This window comes from Halichoerus grypus, chromosome 5 (genome assembly GCF_964656455.1).
Source record: "Halichoerus grypus chromosome 5, mHalGry1.hap1.1, whole genome shotgun sequence".
In the NCBI taxonomy this organism is placed as follows: Eukaryota; Metazoa; Chordata; class Mammalia; order Carnivora; family Phocidae; genus Halichoerus; species Halichoerus grypus.
This window is the reverse complement of record NC_135716.1, coordinates 166614402-166625060: the sequence shown is the minus strand read 5'-3', so window position 1 is coordinate 166625060 and position 10659 is coordinate 166614402. Positions and strand designations below refer to the sequence as shown.

At 43.5% G+C, this 10659-nt stretch overlaps 1 long non-coding RNA gene across 1 annotated transcript; it reads right to left on the bottom strand.

Moving 5' to 3' along the window:
- Window positions 1-2741: 2741 nt before the first annotated feature.
- LOC118521872 (uncharacterized) lies at window positions 2742-10453 on the bottom strand. Its single transcript, XR_004910343.2, has 3 exons — window positions 10361-10453; window positions 5163-5349; window positions 2742-2861 (listed from the first exon to the last, which is right to left on the bottom strand). It is a non-coding gene; the product is annotated as an uncharacterized LOC118521872 (long non-coding RNA).
- Window positions 10454-10659: the final 206 nt, after the last annotated feature.

The window sequence follows — 10659 nt, the reverse complement described above, 5'->3', positions numbered from 1 at the left end:
GGAAAGAGAAAGGAGAAGGAAGGATGGAAAAAAGGAAGGAAGGACAGGAGGGAAATCATGGGACAAAATAATAAATCTAGGTGAAGGGTGTTGTAGCAGGCTGAATAATGGCCCTCAAAGATATGGGGTCCCAGTCCTTGGAGCCTGTAGATGTTCTGTTATATGGCAAATGTTTTACGGGTGTGGTTAAATCAATGCTCCTGAGATGGGGAGATTATCCTAGATCATACAAGTGAGCCTTAATGCAATCACAAGTATATGAATAAGAAGCCAAGGGGTGCCTGAGTGGCTCAGTCGGTTAAGCCTCAGACTCTTGATTTCAGCTTGGGTCATGATCTCGGGGTAGTGGGATTGAACCCCACGTCCAACTGCTGCTCAGCAAGGAAACTGCTTGAAGATTCTCTCCATCTTCCCCTCCCTCTGCTCATGCGCACCCAGTCTCTCTCTCTCCCTCTCTCTCTCTCCCTCGGATAAATAAATAAATCTTTAAAAAAAAAAAAAGAGCGAGAGCGAGAGAAGCCAAGGAAAATTTTATTACAGACAGAAAAGGAGAAGGCAGTGTGGCCACAGAGGGAAAATGACATGGCCACAAGCCAGGAGTTTCAGTAGCCATCAGACACTGAAAAAGGGAGGAGCAGATTCAGTCCTGGAGCCTCTGCAGGAAGCACAACTCTGCTGACTCCTTCCTCACTGATACCGATTTTGGACTTCTGGCCTCCAGAACTATAAGAAAATAAATGTGTGTTGTCTCAAGCCACCAAGCTTGTGGCCATTTGTGACAGCAGCTAGAGTAAATGAATAGGTATATAGGGATTTATTATACTCTTTCCTCTCTTTTTTTGTCTGTTTGAAAACCTTTCTAGGGGGCACCTGGGTGGCTCAGTCAGTTAAGCATCTGCCTTCGGCTCAGGTCATGATCTCGGGGTCTTGGGATGGAGCCCGATGCAGGGATGCCCAATGCACTGCTCAGTAGAGAGTCTGCTTCTCCTCTCCCTCTCCTCTGCCCCTACCCCCCCCGCTTGAAATTTCTCTCTCCCTCTCTCTCTCTCAAATAAATAAATAAAATCTTAAAAAAGAAAGAAAGAAAACCTTTCTAATAAAGTTGATATTTGAACACACCCAAATCACAACATGACCTAGGAAACAGTATTGCCAAGGAAATAGAATCAAGAAGTTCAACCACCAGTTTACAGGAAATATAGCAGAGGAGTAGATCATAGGGATACACTCAGCAAATTCAGTGAAGAGAAAGTGCACAAGACAAACAATCTGGTTTCTTCAACAAATAAATTTTAAGGGAGAAGAAAGATGATGGAAGAACCTATGGATCAAATGAGAATTAAGAGATATAGCAACCACTACTGGGTATTTACCCCAAAGACACAGATGTAGTGAAAAGTAGGGCCATATGCAGCCCAATGTTCATGGCAGCAATGTCCGCAATAGCCAAACTGTGGAAAGAGCTGAGATGCCCTTCAACAGATGAATGGATAAAGAAGATGTGGTCCATATATACAATGGAATATTACTCAGCCATCAGAAAAGATGAATACCCAACTTTTACATCAACATGGATGGGACTGGAGGAGATTATGTTAAGTGAAATAAGTCAAGCAGAGAAAGTCAATTATCATATGGTTTCACTTATTTGTGGAACATGAGGAATAGCATGGAGGACATTAGGAGAAGGAAGGGAAAAATGGGGGGGTGGGAATTGGAGGGAGAGATGAACCATGAGAGACTAGGGACCTGAGAAACAGACAGGGTTTTAGAGGGGAGGGAGGAGGGGGGATTGGTTAGCCCGGTGATGGGTATTAAGGAGGACACGTACTGCATGGAGCACTGGGTGTTATACGAAAACAATGGATCGTGGATCACTACATCAAAAACTAATGATGTATTGTATGGTGACTAACATAACATAATAAAATTAAAAAAAAAAAAGAGCTATAGTAACCAGTTGCTACGTGTGAGCCTTTTTTAGATCTTTTTTTTTTTTAAAGATTTTATTTATTTATTTGACACAGAGAGAGAGACAGCGAGAGAGGGAACACAAGCAGGGAGAGTGGGAGAGGGAGAAGCAGGCTTCCTGCGGAGCAGGGAGCCTGATGCGGGGCTCGATCCCAAGACCCTGGGATCATGACCTGAGCCGAAGGCAGACGCTTAACGACTGAGCCACCCAGGTGCCCCCCTTTTTTAGATCTTGATTCAAACAAACTGTAAAAGAGAGAGAGAGAGGGACAGAGAGAGAGGGCAGAGAGAGGGGGGAAAGGGAGAAAGAGAGGAAGGAGGGAAGGAAGGACGGAAGGAAGGAAGGAGAGAGAAAGAAAGAAAGAAAGAAAGAAAGAAAGAAAGAAAGAAAGAAAGAAAGAAAGAAAGAAAAAAAAGTTGTGAGACAATCAGAAATTTTAACACTTATCAGATACTCAATTATATTAAGGAATTAATGTTAATTGCTTACAGTTATCTTAAAAAGAATTCTTATCTTTTAGAGACACATACAAAATATTTACAGATAAAATTACATATTTTGGATTTGCTTCAAAATAATATGGGACATACCCCAGTGGAAAAATGTGTTGATAATTGAGGCTGGCAGGTGGTCCATGGGATCCATTATACCAGTAAGTGTTTTCAATCTTTTATAAGGGGGGCATTGTTGTTTGTCTTTTAGAGCGATCCAGCCGTTGTTTAGATTTTAGAGATCAGAACAACAGTGAAAAAGAAAACTGTCCCAGTGTTCTATAATGGATAGTTGTGTCTTGGGATGTAATTTTTCCACAATGGCATCTTATTAGGGTGTCAGGTGCTGGATCTCACACAATGTAGATGGAAGTGAAAATGATGTAACCTGGAACACTCTGTTAAGTGACAGAGAAGAACAAGAACAATAAAGATGCTGACATCAACAATGCACATAAAGAACTGAAATAAATTTGTTTCATGAGATTTGAGAGTGTAAAAAACAAAATGTATAAAATAATTAATTACTGCCCAAAATATTTAAGTATGTAACTAAAGGGATAAATTAAATACTGCAAGTAGGCATTTGACTATATCAGTAGTTCTTAATGGGGGCTACTTAGCTCTCCAGGTATGACGTATGCCAATATCTGAACTCATTTTTGGTTGTCCCCACTGGCAGGGGAGGGAGGGACAGGGGTCCTGCTGGCATCTAGGGGTTAGAGACCAGCAATGCGGCTAAACATCCTACAATGCACAGAAGAGTCCCTACAACAAAAATTTATTCAAGATGTTGTGTGCTGAAGTTATGAAACTCTGGACTAGTTCATCTACATTCCTAAGAGTATAAATATTCAAGTTGGCATAAAAAAATCTTTTGCGGATCTTATCGGGAAGGTTAGGAGATTGCTTATTTAAGGAGTTGCCTTATGTTTGGGTTCACAGAATATTTTAATTTTTTTAAACGTAATCTCTACGCCCAATGTGGGGCTTGAACTCATGATTCCAAGATCAAGAGTTGCACGTGGGTTCACAGAATATTTTAAAGTTTCCTTCATCAAATAAATTTATTTTTAATTGCAGGGCGCCTGGGTGGTTCAGTCGGTTAAGCATCTGCCTTCGGCTCAGGTCATGATCCCAGTGTCCTGGGATCGAGCCCCACGTCGGGCTCCCTGCTCAGTGGGGAGTCTGCTTCTCCCTCTCCCACTCCCCCTGCTTGTGTTCCCTCTCTTGCTGTGTCTCTCTGTCAAATAAATAAATAAATATTTTTTAAAAATTTATTTTTAGGGCGCCTGGGTGGCTCAGTTGGTTAAGCAACTGCCTTCGGCTCAGGTCATGATCCTGGAGTCCCAGGATCGAGTCCCGCATCAGGCTCCCTGCTCGGCAGGGAGTCTGCTTCTCCCTCTGACCCTCCTCCCTCTCATGCTCTCTGTCTCTCATTCTCTCTCTCTCAAATAAATAAATAAAATCTTTAAAAAAAAAATTTATTTTTAATTGTAATTAAATAAATAAATTTACTTTAAATTTTAAATGACTGATCAATCGATAGATCCAAAACCTTAGCACTTTGCACCATCTCCGCTGCTATGGCCCTGATCCAAGCCACCATCTTCCCTCACCGAGATGTGGCCCCTCACTAGTCTCCCTTCCATCCTTGCACCCCCTTTAAGCCTGTTCTCAACACAGCAGTGCAGTAGGGCCTATTAAACATCAGTCAGATCACATCACTCCTCTACTCAAAACTCTCTAGTGGCTTCCATCACACTTAGAAAAAAAGCCAGCATCCTGGGGCGCCTGGGTGGCTCAGTTGATTGAGTGTCTGCCTTCAGATCAGGTCATGATCCCAGAGTCCTGGGATCGAGTCCCAAGTCAGGGTCCCTGCTCCCTGGGGCATCTGCTTCTCCCTCTGCACCTCCCCTGGCTTGTGCTCTCTCTCTCTCTCTCTCAAATAAATAAATAAAATCTTGAAAGAAGAAAGAAAGGAAGGAAGGAAGGAAGGAAGGAAGATAGGAAGGAAGGAAGAAAGGAAGGAAGAAAGAACAAGGCCCTGTAAGACTTGACCTCAGCTCCTACTTCTTTTCCCCACCTTTTAGTCACACTGACCCTCCTCCTCTGCCTCAACACATTGGGCACGCTCCTGCCTCGAGCTTTTGCACCTGCTGTGCTCTCTGCCTGGAACATTCTTCCCCAGACACTCAGAGTTACTCAAATGCCACTTTCTCAGTGAGGACTTTCCCAACAACCCTAATAAATTACAGCCATCTCCCAGCATGCTCTAGGCCCCTACCTTGCTTTATTTTTCTCCACAGCACTTACCGAACACACCATACCATATATTTTAGTTATTCACTTTGCTCGTTATCTGTCTTCCAACTAAATTGTAAGTTCCTTGAGAGCAGGAATTTATTTGTTTGTTTATTACTGTATCCCATTATCTTAGAACACTGCCTGGCACATTGCAAGTGCTCCTTGATATAGCTTATTGGATGAATGAATGAGGCTAGAGAGAGGAATTGACCTATCCAAGGAATCATGGCTGGTCGGTGGCAGAGCTGGAATTAGGACCCAGATTCCCTAAATGCTAGTTCAGTCCTACACAGCTGTCTTAAAGGTTTTGTTAGCTTCTTTCTGTTCTCTCAATCTGTCCTTCCCACAGAGTGATGCAGACACCTCACTTCTGTGAGCAGTCTTTTCCTCACCTGTAATGGAGGCTAATGCGGGAGGAAGAATCTCACGGGGAAAAGAGCATGGGTGTTAGAATCAGGGACACTAGAGTTCACAACTTGACTGCCGTCAGCTCTCTGTGCGAACTTGGAAAGACCAAGTTATCTCTTCAAGCTTCAGTTTCCTCATCTGCAAGCTGGGAATAATCATGAATATCTCCCTCTGTTGTGAAGAATATGAAATTTTTAAAAAAGGTTATGAAGATTGAAAGCACAGGCAAAACTATCATTTTCACAGGCAATGTGATTGTTTGCATAGACGAATTATTAGAACCAACAAAAACTGTCCACAAGATTTCTGAACATAAAATCAATATATAAAAATCAATCATGTTCTTATAAATAAACAATAAACATAAAACATCATTTTTTTTAAGTAGGCTCCACACCCAGCATGGAGCCCAATGTGGGGCTTGAACTCACAACCCTGAGATCACGACCTGAGCTGAGATCAAGAGTCAGACACTCAACTGACTGAGCCACCCAAGTGCCCCCATAAAATGTCATTTTTAAGAAAACACAATTTATATTAGCAAGAAACCTATCTTGGCAATTCTTTGCTTTTGGCCAAAGATGTGCAAGATCTTGATAGAGGAAATTATAAAATCATTGAAAAGTAAGTAAATAAGAAGTAGTTGAACAGATAGATGTAATATATTCATGCCTGGGACTGCCAATATCATAAAGATATAAATTCTCAATTTAATCTATAAATTCAGTGCCAGTCCAATCAAAATCTCAATAGGTGTTAATTGACTAGATGGCAAGGATCCTTCCACAATGTATCCATATATCAAATCACTATGATGTACACTTTATTTTTTTAAGACTTTATTTATTTATTCGAGAGAGAGAGAGAGGTGGGAGGAGCAGTGGGAGAGGAACGAGCAGACTCCACGCTCAGCACCAAGCCCAATGTAGGGCTTGATCTCAGGATCCTGAGATCATGACCTGAGCTGAAACCAAGAGCTGGATGCTTAACTGACTGAGCCACCCAGGCGCCTCTCCACGATGTACACCTTAAATATCTTATAATTGTATTTGTCAGTTATGTCTCACTAGAGATGGAGGAAGAAAAAAAGAAATAGCATACGTAAAACACTTGAAAAAAAAATCCCAATAGAGTTCTTAAGAAATGTTACAACTGATTCTAAAATTCCAAATGGAAAAGTAAAGACTCAAGACTAGCTAAGAAACGTTTGAAGAACAAGAACACATGAACAGTAAGGACAAATGATAAGACTTTCCCTATCATAACAAGTCTTATTATAAAGTTACAGTATTATGACAGGCTGGTATTAACAGAGGGATAAACAATAGTCCGAAGAAACAGAATAGAGATCCCAGAAATAGTACACATATGGAAACTTGATACCTATGACAGAGTTACCATTACGGATCAATAAAAGAAGAGTAGATATTGGTGTAAATCATTGGCTATTCATTAGGGGGAAAATAATAATAAAATTAGGTCGCCACCTCACACTATGTCCAGAATTAAATTCTAACTGGCATAAAGACCTAACTATGAAAAGCAAAATACAAAGAGTTTTGGAAGAAAATAGAGGACAATATCTTTATGATATAAGGGCAGGGGAAATTTTCTAAAATTAAGACATAGAAATTATAAATAACAAAGAAAAGTGGGATAAATTTGACCACATAGGTTTAAAACTGTATACATCAAAAGATGTGATAAAAAGAGGAAAAGACAAGTCACAGACCAGGAGAAAATATCTGCAACCCATACACCAAAGAATTTGCAAACATAACATATTTCTTTAAGATTTTACTTATTTATTTGAGAGAGAGAGTAAGAGAGAGAGAGAGCATGAGAGGGGGGAGGGTCAGAGGGAGAAGCAGACTCCCCACTGAGTGGAGAGCCCAATGTGGGGCTCAATCCTGGGATCCCGGGATTATAACCTGAGTGGAAGGCAGACACTTAACTGTCTGAGCCACCTAGGCACCCCTTCAAGCATAATATAATATAAATTCCTTCAAGTCAATAACTTAGAGACAAGACCAATAGAAAAATGGGTCAAAGGGGTGACTGGGTGGCTCAGTCGTGAAGCGTCTGCCTTCGGCTCAGGTCATGATCCCAGGGTGCTGGGATCGAGCCCCACATTGGGCTCCTTGCTCCGTGGGAAGCCTGCTTCTCCCTCTCCCACTCCCCCTGCTTGTGTTCCCTCTCTTGCTGTGTCTCTGTCAAATAAATAAAATCTTTAAAAAAAAAAGAAAAGAAAAGAAAAATGGGTCAAGAAAGGAGTAGGCAATTCACAGAAGAAAAAGCCTAAATGGCTAAGAAACATAAAAATCTGATCAACATTTCGGGAAATCAGGAGTTCAAACTAAAACAACCAACCACCAGATTGGAAAAAATTAAAGTCTGGCAATTCCAAGTATTGGGGAAGATGTAGAACAATGGAAATTGTTATCACACTACTAAAAAGATAATACAAATGGCACCACCATTTTGGAAATTAATTTCATAATAAAATTGAAAATGTGCACATCCTTTCTAGGTACACACCAGAAATATTAATATCTCCTTGGATACAAGGAAACATACATTTGTATGTTTCTGCAATGTAATCCTATGCATATGTTAAAATGAACAGAGCCACATGTAATAACATGAATAGTAAACATAATGCTAAATGAAGAAAGTAAGTTGCAGAGAGATAAACACAGCATGATACTATTTCTTAAAACTTGATTACTGTCGGTGGACACAATACATATGCATCGATATAGAAAAACAAATTCAGGGTATGATTAGCTCTGGGGAGAGAGGGAGGGGGCAGGACTGGTGAGGTACACAGAAGGCTTCTATTACACCCGTAGGTTCTGTTCAATCGGTGGTGGGTACACAGGCATTTGTCATATGTATATATACAAGTCAAGAGACATGCCACATCACAGGGCGCCTGGGTGGCTCAGTTGGTTAAGCGACTGCCTTCGGCTCAGGTCATGATCCTGGAGTCCCGGGATCGAGTCCCACATCGGGCTCCCTGCTCAGCAGGGAGTCTGCTTCTCCTTCTGACCCTCCTCCCTCTCATGCTCTCTGTCTCTCATTCTCTCTCTCGCAAATAAATAAAAAAAAATCTTAAAAAAAAAAAAAAAAGAGACATGCCACATCATATATCGAGATTTACTGGAAAGTTACAGTAATTAAGTCAGACAGTGTAAGCACAAGGATAGACAAATAGTGCAAACGGACAGACTAGAGCAAGATTCACTGGAGGAGGGGGGATTACCACAAAACCAGAGGCCCCTGAGAGCCAAAAAGTAACTTGGGCAGTAGGTTCTTTCCGAGACCCCTCTCTGAGATACCAGCCCCAATGCCTGGCAGCCTGGAACCTTCTCTTCCTCCTTACCACAACCTCAGTTTCTCTCCCTGACTCTCTCTGGCTCGTGCGCTCTCTCTCTCTCACTCATCCTCCCTCAAACTTTGGGAGTTTGAATCCCCACTCTGCCACTCAACAGCCAAGCCACCTGAGCCTCAGACTCTTCATCTGTAGAGTAAGGACAGCACCACCAACCTCACACGAGATTAGGTCTGTAGACGACAGTGCGTCGCAGCTAGTCCCCATTCTCCTCTCTCCTCTTCCTCTTCTCCCACACCCTCTCCCTTCCCTGGTCAGGCTGAGTCCCCACCTGCTCCCTCTCCAGCCTGGGCCCACCTGCAACAGCACACCTGCTCCCCTCCCCCAGCTTGGAAGAGGGCCACCTCATCATGCACAGAAGGAAGCCTCGGGGATGTGGCCAGGGCTATTGAACTTTTAACTTGCTTATTTGCTACCTCTTTAAACAATAAAAAATTAATTAAATATTAATTAAAGAGGGGGCGCCTGGGTGGCTCAGTGGCTTAAGCATCCAACTCTTGATTTTGGCTTAAGTCATGATCTCACGGTCATAAGTTCGAGCCCCGTATCAGGCTCTGCACTAGGCATGGAGTCTGCTTAAGATTCTCTCCCTCTCCCTCTGTCCCTCTCCCTCCCCCTATAAAAAATAATAATAATAATAAATTAAAGAGAGGTGGACTCTGGGGTCAGATTTACCTATGTCTAGATCCCATTGCTGTCTCTTGTCCGTGGCATATTGGGCAAGTTTCTTAACCTCTCTAAGCCTATATCAAAACATAGCTATAAAATGAGGATAGCAGTACCCACTTCATAAAGGTGGTGTGTCGTTAAATAAGATAATGCTTGCACAAGCATGGAGCGTGATCTCTGGCCCACAGCAGTCACGTGATGAATGCTAGCCAGGTTTTTTTATTCCCAGCCTGAGCTGAGTCCTGGGGCCATTCAGAAGTAGCAGTCAGACAGCTAGGACAGTGGCATCTCCCATCATGCCCCATGCTGTGGCCACGACCCCTGGCACTTCTTCTGGCCGCCCCCCAACGCACAAGCAGGACCCCAGCCCCTGCCCCAGCTGAGCAGCAGCACCCAAAGATCTTGGGAACCAGTTTGGGGGTGAGGAGAGTTCCTGTGATATGTACCTGTGGTTGCCATGCATGTGTGCGTGTGTGTGTGTGTGTGTGTGTGTGTGTGTGTGTGTAGGACGGATGTTTGTGGGGTCTATGTGGAGTAGGTTGTCTGCAGCCAGTGAGCAGAGGGTCTTTCATGACTGGGTTGCTGTGTCCTGCAAGGGTTTATGTGTCGTATCCGCCAGCGCTGTGGTACGTGTCGTATGTCTGTAAAGATGTGTGTTTCATCCCGTGGGTGACAATATGCATCACACGAGGGGATAGCGTGTCCACTGTGACAGTTTGTGTATTGTTTGTAGTGAAGGGTCATGGGTTCTATCAGTAGGTGTCAAGGGTCTGTTGTGTGTTATGCATTTGTGAAGGGCCATGAACTATGTCCGTGGGTGATGAGGGTGTGTTCTGTGCGCTGTGTGTGAATGCTCTGTGGGGAGTAAAAGGATGTGTGATGGTTAAATGGGACCCAGTTCCCATTTGTTAAATGTCTGTGAGGAGTAAAAGGATGTGTGCTGTGTCTGTGGTGACCGAGGAGGGTTGTGTGTCTATGGGGGTGTGCTGGTGGGAGGAAAGTCAGACAGAACCCGGCTCTGGGGGCCCCTCCAGGGCCTGAACAGCCTTAAGGATTCTACGGAGCAGCTACACGAGGCAGCCAAACCTGACCCTCTCACCCAGGCCACCAGACTCTTACCTGAGAAACAGCAGGAACAGTGGTCTAAAGGGTGGCAACAGGCTAAGGGAGAGATGGGGGCCACTGAGAGCATGTTTCCTGGTCAGCTTCTCAGAGAACTCGGGAACTGGGGCAGAGACTAGGAAGGAAGCAGAAGGCAGGCCCAGACCTAGGTGTGTGACTCACTTTACGCTCCAATCCCCATTCAACAGCCAAATAAAGAATTAGGGGAGGCCTGCCTGCGGGCTCTGCAGGAAGACAAGGAAGCCAGGTCCCTGGGTGGGGCCCCCACCCTGAAGTCACTGGGAATACCCATATCT